This window comes from Ursus americanus, chromosome 13 (assembly GCF_024610735.1).
Source record: "Ursus americanus isolate L20-20 chromosome 13, mUrsAme1.1.p, whole genome shotgun sequence".
In the NCBI taxonomy this organism is placed as follows: domain Eukaryota; kingdom Metazoa; phylum Chordata; class Mammalia; order Carnivora; family Ursidae; genus Ursus; species Ursus americanus.
This window is the reverse complement of record NC_142139.1, coordinates 53537928-53556998: the sequence shown is the minus strand read 5'-3', so window position 1 is coordinate 53556998 and position 19071 is coordinate 53537928. Positions and strand designations below refer to the sequence as shown.

Genomic DNA, 19071 nt, shown 5'->3' with positions numbered 1-19071 from the left:
GCCCCCCAGGGCCCTACTCTAAAACATTTTTTTTTTTTTTTGAGGCAGTTTCTGCTGAAGGTCTCTTGTTTGCTTTAGCCTCATCTCCAAATGTGGCATCTTTATTGGCTTCTAGAGCCTCAGTTCAACCCCACAGGCTCTAGGCTCATCTCCTTCGTCTTGGTTCCGTGTCAGTGCTCATAGCCTCGTGTCTGACCTTACTGGTCCTTGGGAACTTCTCTGAATGCCACATTTCCTAAGCTGCCCTCCTCCTTCCTTCATTGTGGAATATAAGAAATTAGTCATTGTAAATCCCTGTGCATTTTGGGAAACTATCGCCTAAATTATCTGTTTTCTTTAAGGATCTTACTTGATTTTTTTCAAAATTCTACACTTGATCTTAGCCAAAAGGCCGAGAAGTGATTGATTTTTTTCAAAATTCTAGAGTACAATCTGTAGTACATTTTTAAAAGTATGTTTGTTCATACCTTGGTTCCCTGAAACATAGACTGTGTCTTCAAAATGCATTTTTTCCTCATATTTAGGATCATATGGACCACTCTTTTAAGCCCTACACTTTTTTCTCTTTTTTTTTTTGATATCTTATTTAAATTCAAGTTAGTTCACATATAGTGTTAAGTCCTACGCTTTTTATTAACCTTTGAAACACACGTAAAATTTGCTATTTGTTGTCTGAATAAAACAATTCTTGAGTAATCGGAATACCATATTGGACAAATCATATAAAAATACATCATATACGCATATAGGATCTTATGACTACTTTGAAAATCAGTATCATATAATTGTATGTTTTATTTGGATTGGCTGTTTCATTATGTTCTTTCCTGAAGAACTGACAGGTAAAATCCCATTGTATTATTTCCAAAGCCATTAGAAGTGCATCTATGTACTTAAGTGTTGAAAATTGCAAAATATGCAATATTGCCTTTGCTGCAGCATGAAGTATTTCCTGAACCACTCAATCCAATATGGTTCCCTGAATCTGAGTACTTCTGTTTCTGCAATTATCTCATTACATTATAATCACTAATTTTTTTTCTTTCTGTTTTATCAGCTCACTGTATTCAGATTTTTGAAATCAGAGATGGTTATTGTTTGTTACCCCAGCACGGAGCACAGTGCCCTTTACTCAGCAGGCACTCAAGAAATACCTGTTGAGTTAACAAAAGGAAGCTTAAGTCAGTAGAGAAATAATTGGAGCAGGGGTTAGAACCCTCTTCATATTATGACAGATGTTTCTTTTTGTCATTGCCACTATAGAATAATTTTAGAAGGTCATATGAAGAAATTCAGTAACAGTATCTAATAAACATCCTTTAGATTGGGAGCATTGGCTACAAACACTTCTTTCAAGAAATTTACAAGGTAGTTGGAAATACAGGCTTAAAGTAACAAAGAAAAGTTACAAAATGCAAAGGAACTTAAAAATATGTGAGGCAATATTGTGCAAGCTATTTACATATATATTGAGAAGTTGTAATAACAGTGATTGGAGCCACTCTAATAGAAAGAGCAGAAAATAATGAAAAGTAAAAATACAGAGATATTTCAGTTTTTGTACTGCCACTTCAAATCATCAAATGGAATGCCACTTATGCATAGATAAACAAAGTGCTTATGGGCATCCATTCACCATCTTTCATCCTCATGAGTGAAAACAGGAAGTCACAAACATATAACTAAGGCAAATGAAACATAACCATGGATTATAGCCCTGGATTGCAGTTACCTGGTGCTAATGAATGATACAGATGAAAAGAAAGTATGGGATTTGCATACGGTTCTGTAAATTTGCAGCCTAATTAATGTAAAGAATATGAAAAAAAAAAAGTAAGAGACAAGGATTCATTCCTGTGATCAATTTTGTCAGATTTTTCATATTTAGTATATGAAAAAAAAATTTTTTTAAAGATTTTATTTATTTATTCGACAGAGAGAGAGACAGCCAGCGAGAGAGGGAACAAAAGCAGGGGGAGTGCGAGAGGAAGAAGCAGGCTCCTAGCGGAAGAGCCTGATGTGGGGCTCGATCCCATAACGCCAGGATCACTCCCTGAGCCGAAGATAGACGCTTAACCGCTGTGCCACCCAGGCACAGTATATGAAAAATTTTTTAAACAACTTACTCTTGAGAAAGTAGGAGCTCTGAAATCTTGCCACATTTCCTGAAACCTTTGATGAAATGTCAACCGGACTTCTTTCCCAAATGAAATGCTTGCATGAATACACACACACACACACACACACACACACACACACACACGTGCATACAGGGATATGTGTGTCTATATCTACATATGTCATATATATTATTTTTAAAACCTCTATTCTAAATCACAACCAATTTATTAAAAAATATGTGCCTAGCTATAACTTGGGCAAAATATAATTTAACTCATTTAACTAATTTGAACAAACTGGGGGAAACTAGGTTGAAATTATCTGGGAAGTACGGTTTCTTTATATTTGTATATAGTGATTTGAGCTACAACAAAGGAAAAAATAATATTAGGGATACTCTTTCAATAGATATGAATGGTTAGTTGTCAGCTGACGTAAACATCAGGTTGAGTAGCTTCTGCTTTTACTGAAGATGTACCATTTTAGGAAGTGGATGTCTCTTAATTGGGTAAATATTACCCTAAAAATGATACTTGCTAATCACTTGCAAATTGACAAACTAAAATTCATTGAAGTTCCTGGTCGAATAATGACAGATATTAAATCAATGAAGTCTGTAATAATTGCCCAATGCGAAAATTCTGATTATGAACTTTGGTTACAGCTCAGGGTAAGGAGTATTGCATTTGCAAACACCATGCATGTTGTACACCTGTTTTACTCTCACCATCAGTCTCCGAGTGCCTTTCTCCACTGACCACTGTTTTAGGGACTCCAGACTGGCCTGCCACAGAGGGTCCTGCCTGGAAACTTGCCACAGGCAGCAGACTTTTGCTGTACTTCCCGTTAGCTTTTCTCCTTTCTTGCCTAAGTCCAGTTAAATTCATGCTGCTCCATACCTTCTTAGGTCTATCCAGGATCCCCTGTAGTGCCCTTACTGTTCTCTCATTTTCTTCTGTTGCTTTTTAAGTTATTAATTTTTTAATTCACATTAATTTTTTTTTCTTTTGAATCAGTTTATCCCTTTCTTGTACCATATATGTGAGAATAGAAATAAGTGAGCTCAGGGCACCTGGGTGGCTCAGTCGGTTAAGCGTCTGCCTTCGGCTCAGGTCATGATCCCAGGGTCCTGGGATGGAACCCTGTGTCCGGGCTCCCTGCTTAGTGGGGAGTCTATTTCTCCCTCTCCTTCTGCCCCTCCCAACTGCTTGTGCTCTCTCTCTATCAAATAAATTAAAAAAAAATCTTTTAAAAAAAGAAGTGAGCACATGAAGATACCTAATAAGATATACTTTCATATTAAAGAAAAATAATGCCATAGATTGAATGCAGAAGTATATAAAACCTAAAAATAGTGTCATGAATTTTCAAAGCATTCTTAAATTCTTAGGATCTGCTTTTGGGTGGTCTCCCTGCCTCTTCACTTTCCTCTAATTACATCTATGTTGTTTTCTCAAGCACTCAAAACATTTCATAGAAAATATGAACTTTTGTCATTTGGATAATGATCACATTATATTATTATCTATTGTATTGTAAATGTTAATATTTCAGCTAAATTAAAGGCCTGATTAAGCCATTGATAATCAGCTCAAATAAAGACTTGATTAAACCATTGATGATGGACCTAAGCACATTCTATACATTTTTTTCCCCATTGGAAAAGCTTCAGACAAGTACTTCAGAAACTCTTTTGGAAGCCAACCTCTTTTTTATTTGGAGACTTCTGTATTATCTTAAGCTGTTATTGATGAATAGCATACTTCATGTTGTTTAATAGATGTAGTCTTAAAAAATGTTATAATTTCAGTTTTTATCAACCTATGCATAGTGTGCACACTTCTAAATTTATAACTGGGTATTAAGAAGAATCAAAATAAGTCATTTGTCAAACAGATGAACTCTCCCTTCCCAACTTGTCTACTTAATAAGTCAGATTTTTTTTTTTTATAGAAAAGTATTTTAATGGGGAAACATAGAGAATTGGATGCCTTGGTCTGTCAAATCATCTGTTCCCAATATAGTTAAAAAAATGCTTGGAGTTAATCTACAGTGGATAATTTCTGTTTCTTTGTCCCTTATTGCTTGCAAGTTTCTCTTTTTTGTCCTCTTCCTCCTATCCCACTTGCCTTTCTTTGGAAATCATGAACCCTTAGAGATGACTTGATTTCTTGCCAGCTATCAGTCAGACCTCCTGTACTCTCTTGTGATTTTCTAACACAGGAAATAGCATAATCCAAAGCTTGAACTTGGCAAATGGAAATTTGACTCGTCTTCACTTTGGGGCTCTTGATAACTCCATATTCTGAAATGTGATGTTCCTTCTGGGGTATTTTCAGGTCAGATGATTGATTATTTTGTTTATCAAGTTTTCTTCTAAAATGATAAACATAAAATTGATACAGAAGAGTAGCATAAAGCTATGTTGGTAGCTCTGTTGTCAGAATTCAAAGATAAGCTGTAGCACTTCCTAGTTGTGTGATGTTAGCAAAATATTATTAGCTGTGTGTGCCTCAGTTTTCTCATCAGTAAAACTGGGATAATTAAGGGACTCATAGTGAAGATTTAATGAGTTTATAGAAGTAAAGTGCTTAGATCAGTGTCTTTCCATTGAAATTAATCAATACATGTTTGCTCTCATCATGATCTCATCTTGAAAAAGTATGTAACATATCATGGGCAATATATAGCAAATACTTGTTGAATGAATGAATGAATGAATCAATAGTTTCAACTCAGTATTCTCATAAACACCTGTGAATTTTTAGAGCTTTCTCTTTGACTTACTTAAAGATATTAGATGTACAAAAACTGTCTTAGAGTTTGTAAAGTTCAGGTTGATTTATTCTGGCACTTCATGTAGGTCAAATCAATTAGACAATATTCTTTATTTCTATTTAAAATAGTGAAACAGTAGCTTTCACAAATGATGACCCTGGGTATAAACATGAGAAATGACTAGTCTTTTCAATTGAATTTCAGCAATTTTAACACTATTTTATTGCTATTATATATACTACTATTTAACATTATTTACAGGTGTGTTAAAGGAGCAATATGGGCAGTATCTTGAACTCCCAATGCCCATGATATTATATTTATGGATATATACACAAAACTAAAACCATTTATTGATGAAATAAATTTGTTATTCTCAATCACTTGATACTGGAATACATGTTCCCTGTCTACATCCTTTCCTTCAGTGAATTATTCAAATTAAGTCAAATGATCTTGTTTTTCATTAGACTCAATTTAATCCTATTGTACCTTCTCAATATACAGATTCTCTGTCATAGAAAATGGGGTTTCATATTTCTTATCCTGGACTCTTACACAAAAAATATACTATTATTTCTTACTCTCCTCCTCATAATAGTGGGAAATACCTTACCCTCTAGGTTGATGATTTATTACAATTTTTCAAAACTATTTTAACAAATAGATGAAGTTTGACTTAAGGTAGTTATATTGAATTGCAACGCACTTGCAGAAATAAGTCCCTGCTTTCGAATCATATATAATAATTAAGAATTGCCCATGGCAGCTGGTGAAGGAGGAATATTGCTAAAAATCACTTCCTATTCTCACTACAAAACTCAGTCAGCTTTCATAATGGCAAAGTGGCTACTCCCTGGATCCCACTCAATTCAAAATCATTTATAACAAGTTCAAGTTCAATACTGTGAATATTGCTTTTTGTATACCGATTTCTTGATTTATTGATGATCCATGATATTTCTTTATAATCTAAATGTATCGTTTTTAATCAGGAAAAATACAGAAAATGGGTACTGAATACCAAGATGGAATTTGCCCAGAAAAGATAAGTGAAAGGTTACTTAAGGATTTTAGGCTGGCTCAGAAAGAATTAAATAAAATGAGATGTCATGTGAGTGCATTTGCTTTGGGAGTATTCTGTAAACTCATGCAAATATACAGGAATTTAATTTTTTCTTGCTTCTTCAAACATATGTAGGACATGGTACACTCCATTTTAAGTATAATTCATTATGAAAAAAGTCTATTTTTATGATTGAAATCTTTGGGAAATACTCAGGATAGACCTGCTTTATACTTTATTCCACTATGGAACCATGGTACAAAAAGAATTGAGTATTTTAAAACCACTGCCATTTTCAAAATCCCATGTATACATTTTTAACAGTTTTCAAAAGATATATGTAAACTGCTATTCTCCTACTGAGGAGTGAAATTAATGATTGGTGGGCTCCATTTCAACAGACCATTTACCTTCCATTGTCATAAATATTAGCTATCTGACAGGACACTATTAACTAGTCCCCAGGAAACTAATTGCTGAAAAGGCTTGCAGGTGATTTTATAACTAGAGTTATGAAAATGCAAACATTCTTGCAGTAAGAGCATGTGAACTCTTGAGAGCTTAGTAAGAAAATCAACATTTTCCTGCTCCTGAGAGATGGATCATAGTACCAGCATCATTGACAGATCAGTTTACCTTTTAGTGCAGTACAAAGAGAAAGGGTTGTAGGCTGTCAAACATTTCAACAAGTAAGAAAAATGGTAGAGCCTTGAGGTAAAGTTGAAAAGAATTGTGCCTGTTGGATTCTGTGGAACATTCAGCTATGTTTTAATTTCTTAGAATTTAGTAGGTATTGCTTTCTTAATTCAAAAGACAGTTCATCTGAAATGTTCTATTTTTGTGGAGAATATTGAAATAGTGCAAATATTTTCAGTTCTCTACAATATTAAAGAAAATAGTCATTTTGGGTTCAGTAAAATACAAAGTTTTATAACAGTAACATTGTTCCCCTTCTCCACAGAATGCCCATTTGAGTTATGAGTTATTTTGTTTTCTTCGGTTGTCTGTGTTAAATAAGTAATTTGCCTTTTCTCTTAGAATGTGTTGCCTTCTCAATAAGATGGCATGTAAACCGTATAAATTTTCATAAATCAGTTTTCGGAATTCATTGTTTTTACTCTTTCATTGCTTTTGTTAATGATGCCAATTATTGGATAAAAATAACTACAGAAAATTTAGCCCTCCTCCAGGCCCCTCAATCTTGAATCTCTATGAATGGCAATTTTCCTGACTGTTCTCAAATAGATCCTTTCCTAAAGCAATGCAAAGCATCTTCTCAATTATATCTCTATCCATTGACATTTGGATTTTTCTTGATCTTTGATAGCTCCCACTTGTGTGCATGCAATATTTTTGGTTCTATAATATTTTGCTGTGCTTAACATGTGTTTATGTTATTACATTTTCTCATATTTAACATGATGAGGAGTACCTAAAATTTATGTTTATAAAAAATCCAGTTTTTAATTATAAGATTCAGATTGACTAGTACAAAAACAGTGTTTAAGTGAAAAATATAATTTGGGTGTGTGGGTGGCTCAGTTGGTTAAGAATCTGACTCTTGAGGGGCGCCTGGGTGGCGCAGTCGTTAAGTGTCTGCCTTCGGCTCAGGGCGTGATCCCAGCTTTCTGGGATCGAGCCCCACATCAGGCTCCTAGGCTGTGAGCCTGTTTCTTCATCTCCCACTCCCCCTGCTTGTGTTCTCTCTCTCACTGGCTGTCTCTCTCTGTCAAATAAATAAATAAAATCTTAAAAAAAAAAAAAAAGAATCTGACTCGATTTCAGCTCTGGTCAGGATCTCAGGGTCTTGAGATCAAGCCCTGTATGGGGCTCTGTGCTGAGTGTGGAGCCTGCTTATGATTCTATCTGCCCCTTGCCCCAGCTCTCTCTCTCTCTAAAAAATAAAATGAAATAATAAATGAAAAATATAATAAATAAAAAACAAGAAAAAAAATGTAATTATTTAATATAATTTAATTAAAAAGATTTTAACATTTACTATGAAATATAACAAAATACGGAAAAATATAAATCAGGTATTTATATTTTAATAATCATAAAGCAAAAACCATTTCATTTAGCCTTACAAAAATATTTGAGGGTAAATATAGTTATCATTTATTGACCATTTGCCGTGATGTCATGGAATCAGCATGCCATGGTATTATCCTAGCTCTAGCCCTGCTTACTAGCATGTGGGTTTGGGTATATTTCTTTATCTTTCTCTAACTTACTTTTCTCTATTATTAAATGGAGATATGTAATAATAAATAAATATATACTTTAGAGCAGTGCTGTCCAGTCGACCTCTCTGTGTTGATGGAAATGTTCAATATTCTGTGCCGTTTGATATGGGAGTTACTAGAGGAATATGGCTCTTGGGGACTTGAAATATGACCAGTGTGATCAAGAAATTAATTTTTTAATTTTAATAATTTAAGATTAAATACATGAGGCTAGTGGCTACCTTATTGGAAAGCCCAGACTTGGGGAGTTGTTGTTTAGTTGTTAAATGAGATAATACATGGGTAGTGCTTAAAAAGCTGCCCAGCATATGCTATTATAATACTAATTATCATGGCTCACACATGGTTAAACATATGTTTAACAGACAATATTCCTTTAAATATAGCAATTATGTGAGATAGCCATTACTCTTCAGATGAGAAACCCAGTCTCTTTGGATTAAGTAACTTGCCTCAGTCTATAAAGGATCTAGGGTCCTTACCAAGGATTAATGGCTAATGTGACCTCTAGTCATACTAGTTCCCATATTTTTTCTAACAAATACCATCTTAAAGTATGCTTAATATTCAAGCTTAACTAACATATTTACTTTTTAAAAGTCTCTCTTTAACCATGTATAATTAACATTTTTCTAGTTGACTAGCTTTTTCTTCCAATATGCATGAATGGATATTTTATCCTTACTGAGATCCTTTCAGGGAAAAAATAAACATACAATAAACAAAAATATTTTGATGACCTTTACCTCAGTTATATTTTTTAAAACATCTTAAGTGATATGTACTTTTATTAAATATTTGGAAAATAAATTCAGGCACAAAGAGTTGATAATATTTATAGATATAATTCTACTATCCATTTTGTTTCTCCTATACTTTTTCAAGGAAAGAGTTTATTTGAATTGAACTGTGTAAAAAGTAGAATATTCTTTGACTATTGTTAATAACTATTACACAACACATTCTGAAAGAAAATCACCTGGGAGTTGGTTCATATCCTAGAAGCTCTCAGAGGTTATTTACTTGGTTCAAATAGAATAGTAGCCTGGTAAGGAGAGCGATCTCCTGTGTATAATATCCTGACAAAACTCCACTATACATCAGAATGAAAACAAGGGTGATAGATTGTTGCTGACAAGTTGGTGATGACACCCACTGTATGTCTTACAAATGTGTATGTGCAATCTCATTTGTTGACGTGCTTGGTATTTTGTTTTAACATATTTTTAGTATTGGAAAGTATTTTTAAATGATTGTGTTTAAAAGCACAGCAAAGCCCATTCTTGGAGGTGTTGACGTGAGGAGGGCTATCTCTGAGATCTGTTGCCAATGACTATAGTGTATCCCTATTTCCATACTTATAAAAGCAAAACCAAAAAACCCCATTTTATGGCAGTGTTAAAAAATATGATAAGCTACTACTGGGTAATCTTAGAATTATTTTCTGTGTTCCTATAGCCCTTCTTTTCTATATTCTCCTCTATCTATAACCAATCATGTTAGCCTCGAATCGCTGTGTTAGGATTAGGATGTAAAATGCTGTCAGGATATAGTGATTTTATACTTAATTATACAGTACCCCAAAGCATTTGCTATTTCTAAGTAAACATTGTAAAACATTGAAAAGAGGATTTGGTTTCTTAAGAATAAAAAAACATACAATGACTTGCACATGTGGCTTATTATAAAATCTGCTATTTCCACGAGAGCTTCTCAGTTATTGGAATTGTGTGACACAGAAAAATATAGGCAGAATGAATTGTAGATGTTCAAGATTTGGTGAAATACCAGAAAAAAAAAACAAAAACCTAAACTTTTGTATGTATATAATCAAGATAGTTATTCTAGGGAAACATTTCTAGAATTGTTCTTTCCAGAACTTCAGTAGCATAAAAAAAGGTTAAAAAAACTCAACCTATTAAACATTTATTATGGGATTCTTAAAAATCTTCACTGTGTGAAAGTGCCTGGCAAATTGTTCAGTAAGTAGGATATAGTATGTGTCTTTTCCCAAACATTAACACCAGAAACAGCACCCCCCCTTTTTTTTTCTGCTGATCAATCAACGGAGTTATTAAAAGTTTAGAATTTTATGAGTGTATCATTGTTCAGGGACATTTCTAAATACTATTTGCAAATTTTATTTTATTCCTTTGCATGGGTACAATTTAAACACTAATGTCTGAAGTTGCTTTAGATCTTTATTTGCTTCATATTTTTAACTCTCCATCTCCCCAGGTCATGATATTATATGGTACTTAATGTTTATCAAACCCAGGAAATCTCACCTACCACTCTTTGTAAAGTTGGGTTGTTCTCAGAGGTATAACAGCTAACTAAACTTGGGAATTTTGTATTTTCCCCTTTTTATCTCTATCTTTCTTTAGTCCATATTTTATTTCATAAGTTATTAAAGCAGAATTTGAAAAGAAAAAAAAAATTACAAACAGGGGCGCCTGGGTGGCGCAGTTGGTTAAGCACCTTCCTTCAGCTCAGGCTCAGATCGTGTTCCCAGGGTCGTGGGATCAAGTCCTGCATCAGGCTCTTTGCTCAGCAGGGAGCCTGCTTCTTCCTCTGCCTGCTGCTCCCCCTGCTTGTATGCTCTCTCTCTCTCGCTCCCTCTCTGACAAATAAATAAATAAAATCTTAAAAAAGAAAAAGAATTTATGTTAAAAAAAAAAGTACAAACAGATTTTGAAGGCGTGGTTCTGGAAATTTCATTCTCTGCACCACCACCACTCTCCCAGAATAATGCAGTGACAAATGTTTGTGAATAATTTCTTTTGCTGGAGATCCTGCATTTTACTCTCAGAATCTCAATTAACATACAGCCCTGTAATGTTTGTTTAAAAAACTACAAAACATTTTCAATGAGTGCTTTGAATAGAAAACCAGTGTTTGGCCAAATTCCAGTTCAAGTAATTATATTCTCCTTCCCTAAATCTTACCCTATAATTTTCATTCTTGAATCGTGGAAGAGTATTAACAATTGGGATCATTTATGTCTGTGCTTTGGTTTTAAGCTCTTTAGATACTTTGGATGGGAAGCTCTGGGTACTATCAATGCTTAAAATGGTATCAGGTTAGTTGGTCATACCTTAGGGCATATTTCTAAGACATTCCTTTAAACGGCCTAGAGAAATTATGCAGACCTCAGTGAGCTACGTTATCTTATTTTCCTTATGTTTTTACTTTGAACTAAATCCTATATTTTACATTCTTTAAAATGGAAAAAAAAAACCCTCTCCCGTACATCATAGCTTTTCCCTAGGAAGTTGCTGTTCCATATCTTCTCACATGCCGGAACTACAAAAAGGGGGCTGATGCACCGTGGGATGAATACCACCCACCGGGCAAGCAACTGTTCATGGTGCAGAGGAAGTAAAGTTGCACGAGTGTATTTATAAGTGCAGATATTTAAGTTACTATAATATAAACAGGAAGTGATTTAGAGGAAAAGAGTTACTAACTTTGTGTGTTTTTATAAATTGAAGTTGGAAAAGTGAGGGGACAGAGCCACTATGATTGCACTCTGACTTCTCATTAACGAGCACTAGCTGCCCTGTACAGTGTGGTGGTTAACGAGAACCCGAAATGTGGCAGAGTTAAGTTGAGATTATGCTGTCAATATGTAACAGTTAAAGACTTAGTGTTAACATTAATGTAAAATATATCAATTCTTACATTGATTAGATATTACCTATTTTAAATGTATTGGATTAAGTAGGATATATTATTAAAATTCATTTCACCTGTTTTTTTTTTTTTTTTTTTACTTTTTATATGCAGCTACTAGAAAATTTAAAATTGTGTATGGGGTTCACGTAATATTTCTATGAGACGGGGTTGCTCTATATCTTCCAAATATTGCAGTCATATTTTCTCTGCCATTTTAATTTAATTTTTTTGACCTTTTCAAGTCTTTTGTATTTGCTTGTTAACAATTCCCTATTTAATACCTCCTGCCCAGTGATTTAAAATTTATTCTGTGGAAGTGGTAAAACTCAAGTGAATTAACAGCATGTTCTAGGAGCTTTAGACTTTTATGAATTGAAAAGGGGTAGATTTTGAATTGCTTTACACAGCAGTTTTTATTGCATCTCATGTGTTCTGTTTTCTTCCAAGCTTTTGTTGTAACTTCAATTAGAACACTTGGGAATATTGCTTTGTTTATTTTCTGCATTTTAAGGGACTAGACACGTGATGAAATCCTGGAATAAATTATATGATATTACGAGACACACCATATAATTTCCTATTCTGAGGGTGATAACCACTTACTTGGATGGACAATTTAACACAGGTAGTGCGGTAAAATAATTTCAAGGCAAAACATTAGAATAATTGAACACTGCTCTTCCTCCCATCACCACAACTACCAAGCACAAAGAGAGCAGGAGAGATCAGATAGCACATTATGTCTTTGGTTTGCTAGATGCTAGTAATTTCACCTAGGGTTCATGCGATCAGATTTCGGAGCTGCTGTTCTGCAGGGCTTGTTTCTCAATCATTGACTCCAATAAAAATGGTATCCTATAGAGATGTCCTCAAAATCTGTAGCAGTTTTAGAACATGGAGAAGATTGGTTTATTGAAAAGACACAGGAATGATAGAAATTTTCAATTTTTTGTTGAATCCCATGTAATCATAGGTAGGGAGGATTTTGGAAGAGGTCATGGCAGGATTATAGTACTAAAAATGAATGTTGAACAGACTTCTTTATTCCTCCCTTCTATTGAGGTAATTTGTTTCTTTTGCTCAGTTGCTTAATTCCATGAGAGCTGCATATAAACTGAGAGCTCAAATACTCTTTTAGCATGGTAGATAGCTATTTTTTTTTCTTTCCTCTAACTCTCATGTTATAACAAAACCCTCACTTCTCTTGTTGCTACACCAGATTCATTTCACATATATGATTTCTGGTGGAGCGTTTGTGTGTTCATAGGACCTGACCCTGATCCCAAGATAGGCACCTGACCCATTTGGGCTGTTCAAACTTTTTGGGGGAAATTATGGAGCCGAAGCCAGAGAGAATATAGTCTATCCCTAGATGCATTGGTTCTTTTTTTTTTTTTTTTTTTTGGGGGTCACAATGATCACTTTGGTGAAATGCGTACAGTAAAATACCTGGGATTATAAAGAAAACAAATTGTATTGAAATAACAGTTTTCAAAGTATAAAAGGAAACCTCAAATTTGATATACCATTATGTGTGATTCTTACCAGATAAAATAGCACTGGCATCAGGGGATTGGGACAAAAAATGAGAATGAAAGCAAAGATGAGAAATGAAGAGACAGAGTTCTGACAATGATTAAAACACTGGTTCTAGTTTTTCCCCCAAAACCCAGACATATTGCTGTCAAGTTCTCTAACACCCACACATGTAAATTCTATTTGTTAGTTGATGACTTTGAAAAAAAACTGCTTTGTGCCTTGATACTGTGTTGTTTGAATTTAATGCTATAGCAACTGTGTTCTATTACAGACATTAAATATGTTAGGAAAATTGTTGCTAAAATTTAGAGTCATAAAGTCAAAGATCACACTATACTTCTTGACTTAAAGATTTTTAAGATAACAGTATATAATATGGTCCACCAGAACTTTCTGCGATGATGAGAATATTTTATATCTGCCTTCTCCAATACTGTAGCAGCTAGCAATGTGTGTTTATTGAGCACTGGAGTGTGGCTGAGGAGCTTAATTTTTAAAATTTTTATTTTATTTTAATTAATTTGAATTTGACCTCAAATAGTTACATATGTAACAGCAGAGGCTATAAAGCAATTCTCTTTAATTTATATAATCTAACAGTTGCCTAAGCGGAAATATCTCAAATTGATGCCAAAAGTTGCTCCAGTTACTATCCCATGGACACTCCATTTATTTTGTATTTTTTAGAGGGTTTCTAAGTGCATTGTAGAAAGATAGTCTCATGTAATGGACAGACCCTTGGTTTAGAAGTCAGATAGATGATCTGTGAGTGAGTCTAAGCCTAGTCACATACTGTGTGTTAGTAACCTTAGAGAAATTATCAGACCTAACTGAATATCAGTTTCATCATCTGTAGAATGGGATTATAATATCCTCTCATGGTGTGATGTGAGAATAAAATCAAATATATTGAGAATGTAGTTTTAGAAGGAGTTTAGCATAGTGCCTATCACTATTGTTAATCAGGAAATATTTGATATTATTATAATGTTTTTTACTTTCGATAATTGCTATAATATCCAGATAGATGAGTTTACTTTAGTTTATGCTAGAGAAATGATAAACAATAAAACCTGTCTTTACTAGAAGATTGAATTTTTGTCTCAATATACTTGGAGTGTATTTTGAAAAGCACACCCTGGTCAATATGTTTAGGTACAAGATACCCTGAAACTCTGGTCACTGTAGTATTTTGGAAGTATGTGATGCTTCGTTTAATTGTTATGTTGGAATGTTTCTACATTTGAAAACATAATTTATTTTCTCAAAGTGGAAATTCTGTTCTCAAATTTCAACAACTGCTCATAATTATATTCTATTTGAATCAAAGTGTACAGTGATTATTAAAGAAGTTCGAGTTTCAGTTTAGTCCAAGTTTAGATGATTTTAAAGTGTTCAAGTGATGCTTTTATCACACAGACGTGTCCAATGTCTGTTACCGAACTGTCAGGGAAATGAGCCTTTAATGACTCTATTCAACAGTCCTGATTATTATACTCTCCATATCCAATAAGTTGAGAAGAAGTTACTCCATGATTCATTGTTATATATATAAAATATTAGCATTGGCCATATTCTCCTATAATGTTACTAACCTTTATCACTTTGGTAGTCTCTATTTATGGGTGATATGACTTATATACACTGAAATTTCTATTTATCTAGCAAATGTCCCACAAGCAGTTTCCTGGAACATTTATATTAATAGCATACTTTAGCTTGATATTTCAAGTTGTGAAATTATTTATGGATGTCCCATAACTAATGGATACTTTCGGATATATAGCTCTATATTTTACAGTGATGTAAAATATTTGGGTTCTTATCTCAAAATACCTTATCTCACATTCTTTAAATTGCATTGCTCCTCTCTGTTGATTTGTGCTTTGGACTCCATTATGTATTATATTTTAAATTTTAAGTAAAAATGAGAGAAACCAATTATTGTGTTTTCTGTGAAAAAAAAAAAAAGAATTGTTGGTAGGGCCCCTCTCTGCTATCAAAGTTGAAAGCCACCCTGCTACTAATTTTAATTGAAGTTATTATCTGTGGATGGTTTACTAGCATAGCATAGCACCGGATCTATACCACTGTTGAATATGACAATATTTTCAGCTTCAGAGGAAAGATATTTAAGGACTGGTTTCATGCTCTTTAATTCCCTCCTGTATTTTTTTCTTTATCCCTCTATGACATAAAAACTAAGAATGTGGAAGAGCGATTGCTCTCTAAACAAAAAGCTAGCCCAGGCAACCTCAGGCATGGCAGGATTGTGCTCTTTTGGCCGAGGCTCTCTCTAGCCTGTTTAGTCCTGTCCAAAGTCAGAAGGGTACGCAAAACCTCGGCCTCTGACTTTTTCAATATGGCAGAAAGCACTGAGTCTCAAACTTGGCAATATCTTGTAATCACCTGGAAAGCTCTACCAAAAATTAATGCCTAGAACACACCGCAGAGATTCTGATTTAACTCACCGTGGGTGTGGCCTGGGCATTGAGAATCTTTTTTTTTTTTTAATGTCTCCAGATGATTCTAATATGCAGCATGATTTGAGAACAACCACAGTAAGCATCCTAGTCTAATAGATCATGCTTTATCAGACGATGGGCTCAGTGTTACCTTCCCCTGTTTCCGATGAAAAGATAACACAAGTTCCTTTGAATTTTTTACTCTCAGCATGGTACTCTTAAAATGAATGGCATACTTATCACCCTTAGTTAGTAATTTGGACATCCATGCTGATAACTCTGGATTCCTTGAATTCATTGTTTCTCGTTTTCTTTTCTTGACATAATGAGTGCACCAGCATTGGCCATGGTACTAACTACCCATCATGAAGACCACACCTGGGAAATCCCACCTCTAGGAGCGCTAAGACATATTTGCATTCTAACAAAACCAGATGGGCCCCTGAACAGTCTTACTCTCTCACTTTGTGGACCAAACGTAATATCTTGACATCTTCAGCCGTATAAAATATTTACTTCTTGTTATGCATGCAAGGCTATATTCATTTGTTGCCACCCCAAGAATCTGTGTTCTTCTCTTTTCCTACTATCTCTGTTTGTCCTTTTCAGTACCATCAAAGCCAGTTTTCTCCTGTCAGACAGATCAGCCTTTTGCTCTGTGTCCCACCCATTCCACCTTCTTCGGAATATCTCTTACTCCAATCACTTTTTAATTTCAGCTTCGCCTCTCTCCATCATTCCTGGTGGTACATAAAATTTCTTTTGAAAATCTGTGTCTATTTCTTTGTCACCTAAATGCCACGATTCCCTCAATAATTTTTCTGCCAAGATCTTCTAAAATTTGAATTGTGCTCATCTGTATATTTTAAAAATCATTTGTCAATAGGATTATCATCGCCTAAAAATTGTCATTTAAACTAATCACTGTTCTAATACTTTTCTCTAAAAACTTTTAATAAATTCCTCATTCCCAAATTCAAGGATGTGATTTCAGGGCTTAAATGGTCTGGGAAAACAGAACAAAAGCCTTTATTCCATTCATGCATTACTTTGAAGGGTTATAGAATATCTACTTCATAGATGTCTCTTGAGAGAGAAAATTGGTAATAATTAAGAGAACAATTGAGCTAATGTTTATTGAGCTGTTATTGTCCATGAGTCACTTTGCCCGGATCATCCCATTTAATCCTCATTACAGCCATTTATTTATTTTTCTTTTTTTTAAATAATTTTTTATTATGTTAGTCACCATATAGTATATCCTTCGTTTCTGATGTAGTGTTCCATGATTCATTATTTGCATGTAACACCCAGGGCCCCATGCAATATGTGCCCTTCTTATCATTACAGACATTTAAATGAAACACCTGAAACCTAGAGAAGGTAAGGAACCTGCCCTAAGTCACAAAACAAGAAAATGGCCAAGCTCAAATTCAAATCCAGGTCTTTCTGATTGCGGAACTCAAGTTTTTGGCATATCTGTATCTATACCTACAGCTATAGCTAAATGTGGAATGTTCACTACAATCAAGGAGCTCATACTTTAATAAGATTTAATATTTGGTTAGCAATTTACAATAATGCTGTCTTTACACATGTAGTTTTATTTGACTCCCCCACTCAAGAAAACCAATATGTGTCCCACAATAGTAACAGCCATGTGTTCATGAATAAAAACTAATACATCTAATAAACATTTAGCATTTCCACTTGACTTGAAAACGTTAGTGTATAAATTAGCTATTAAAATTATGCCTTAATGCACATTGCCATTGAATAGAAGAATCTATATTTTTTCTTCAAAACATAATAATTAATCGTCGTCCGTTAACATGCTTCCTTTGACAGTCCCCTTGAGAAGATGTCACGGGAATCTTTAATTGTGTGCAACTGAACAGTTTTTAACAAGAAGGATGGTTCTCTATAGCAAATAGGGATTGCTGAGAAAAATAATAATAAAGTGAGTAAATATATTCAGCATGAGGGCAAAGATCATGCCTAACTTATTTTCTGATGTGTTCTCAGTCCTCAGGAAAAAATTTGATCTTAGATGATAAATATTTGCTGTAGAGAAGAAAGAACGACTAGAGAATTAATGCAAGAACAGGATGATATGCAATTGTTATTGCTTTCCAGTATCCTGTAGACCAAAAGCAGTCATTGCTCTCACAGTCATATGGCCTAGAGTTCTTTTTGATTTAATTTTCAATATGCATTTTTAATGCTTAGTGAATTGAAAAAAGACATATCCAGATATTCCTTCTTATAAAATAGATATTCAAAAGAAGTATTCAAATTAAATTAATCCTGTCTTCAAAGTGAATTAAATGTATATTTGGAAATGTTACATAGCGTATTTTAATAATTTTTAGGTGTCCTTTGTTTCTTAAATGCTGTTTTACATTTTTTTAACTTTTCAGAACAAATATATTTGTCTTATTCGCTTTGTCTTGCAAATCGTTTTTAATGTGCATGAACAGCTTTATGAAATTAATTTATTCAGTTTGGTTTTGAAGAAGGAAATATTCTGAGGAAAATACAATTTACTAAGTGATTTCAAAATCTGAAATAAAAAAAATACACATATCCCGAGAGGCTCTTGCTTTGTGTCTACAGGGATACAGGTGTGTATGGGACTGCATGCCAGCGCTGTATTTACAAGGGACTTAGAGAGACATCAGCGCAACAGGACTCTAGTCAGAGAATCATTTACTTCTATGGAGAAGATTATCTTGTCTATAGTCCTCATTTTAATGGTAAAACAGGCAGGAGGTAGTAGAGTAATACCTTAAGGTGACCGGTTACAGTCAATTAGGTTTATTGTTTCATAATCCTTACATTGATAATACCTCATTTGTAAACCCTGAGAGTTATTCTGTCTCTGAAGGACCAGGTAGTGATAGAAGATTCCTTTAGAAAAGGGTTTTTCTGTGTCGTCACTGTTGACATATTTGGTCAAATGTTTCTTTGTTGTGAGGAGCTTTTTCAGTGCATTTTAGGACATTTAGCAGTGGTGCCTCTGGCCTGTAGCCACTAGATGCTAGCAGCAACGCCCCCGCCCAAGCTGTGACAATCCAAACTGTCTCCAGATATTGCCAAATATCCTCTTGAGGCCAAAATCACTGTTTTTGGAAGCATCAAAGCACTGCCGAGAGTGATGACATAGGGAAATGAGGCT

At 34.2% G+C, this 19071-nt stretch overlaps 1 protein-coding gene and 1 pseudogene across 1 annotated transcript in view; one reads left to right on the top strand and one right to left on the bottom strand.

Moving 5' to 3' along the window:
• The window catches only part of SPOCK3 (SPARC (osteonectin), cwcv and kazal like domains proteoglycan 3), a 447562-nt gene that overhangs the window by 51835 nt on the left and 376656 nt on the right, over positions 1 to 19071 (top strand). The gene's annotated exons all lie outside the window — the stretch shown is intronic.
• LOC148109093 (U2 spliceosomal RNA) lies at positions 338 to 403 on the bottom strand (annotated as a pseudogene).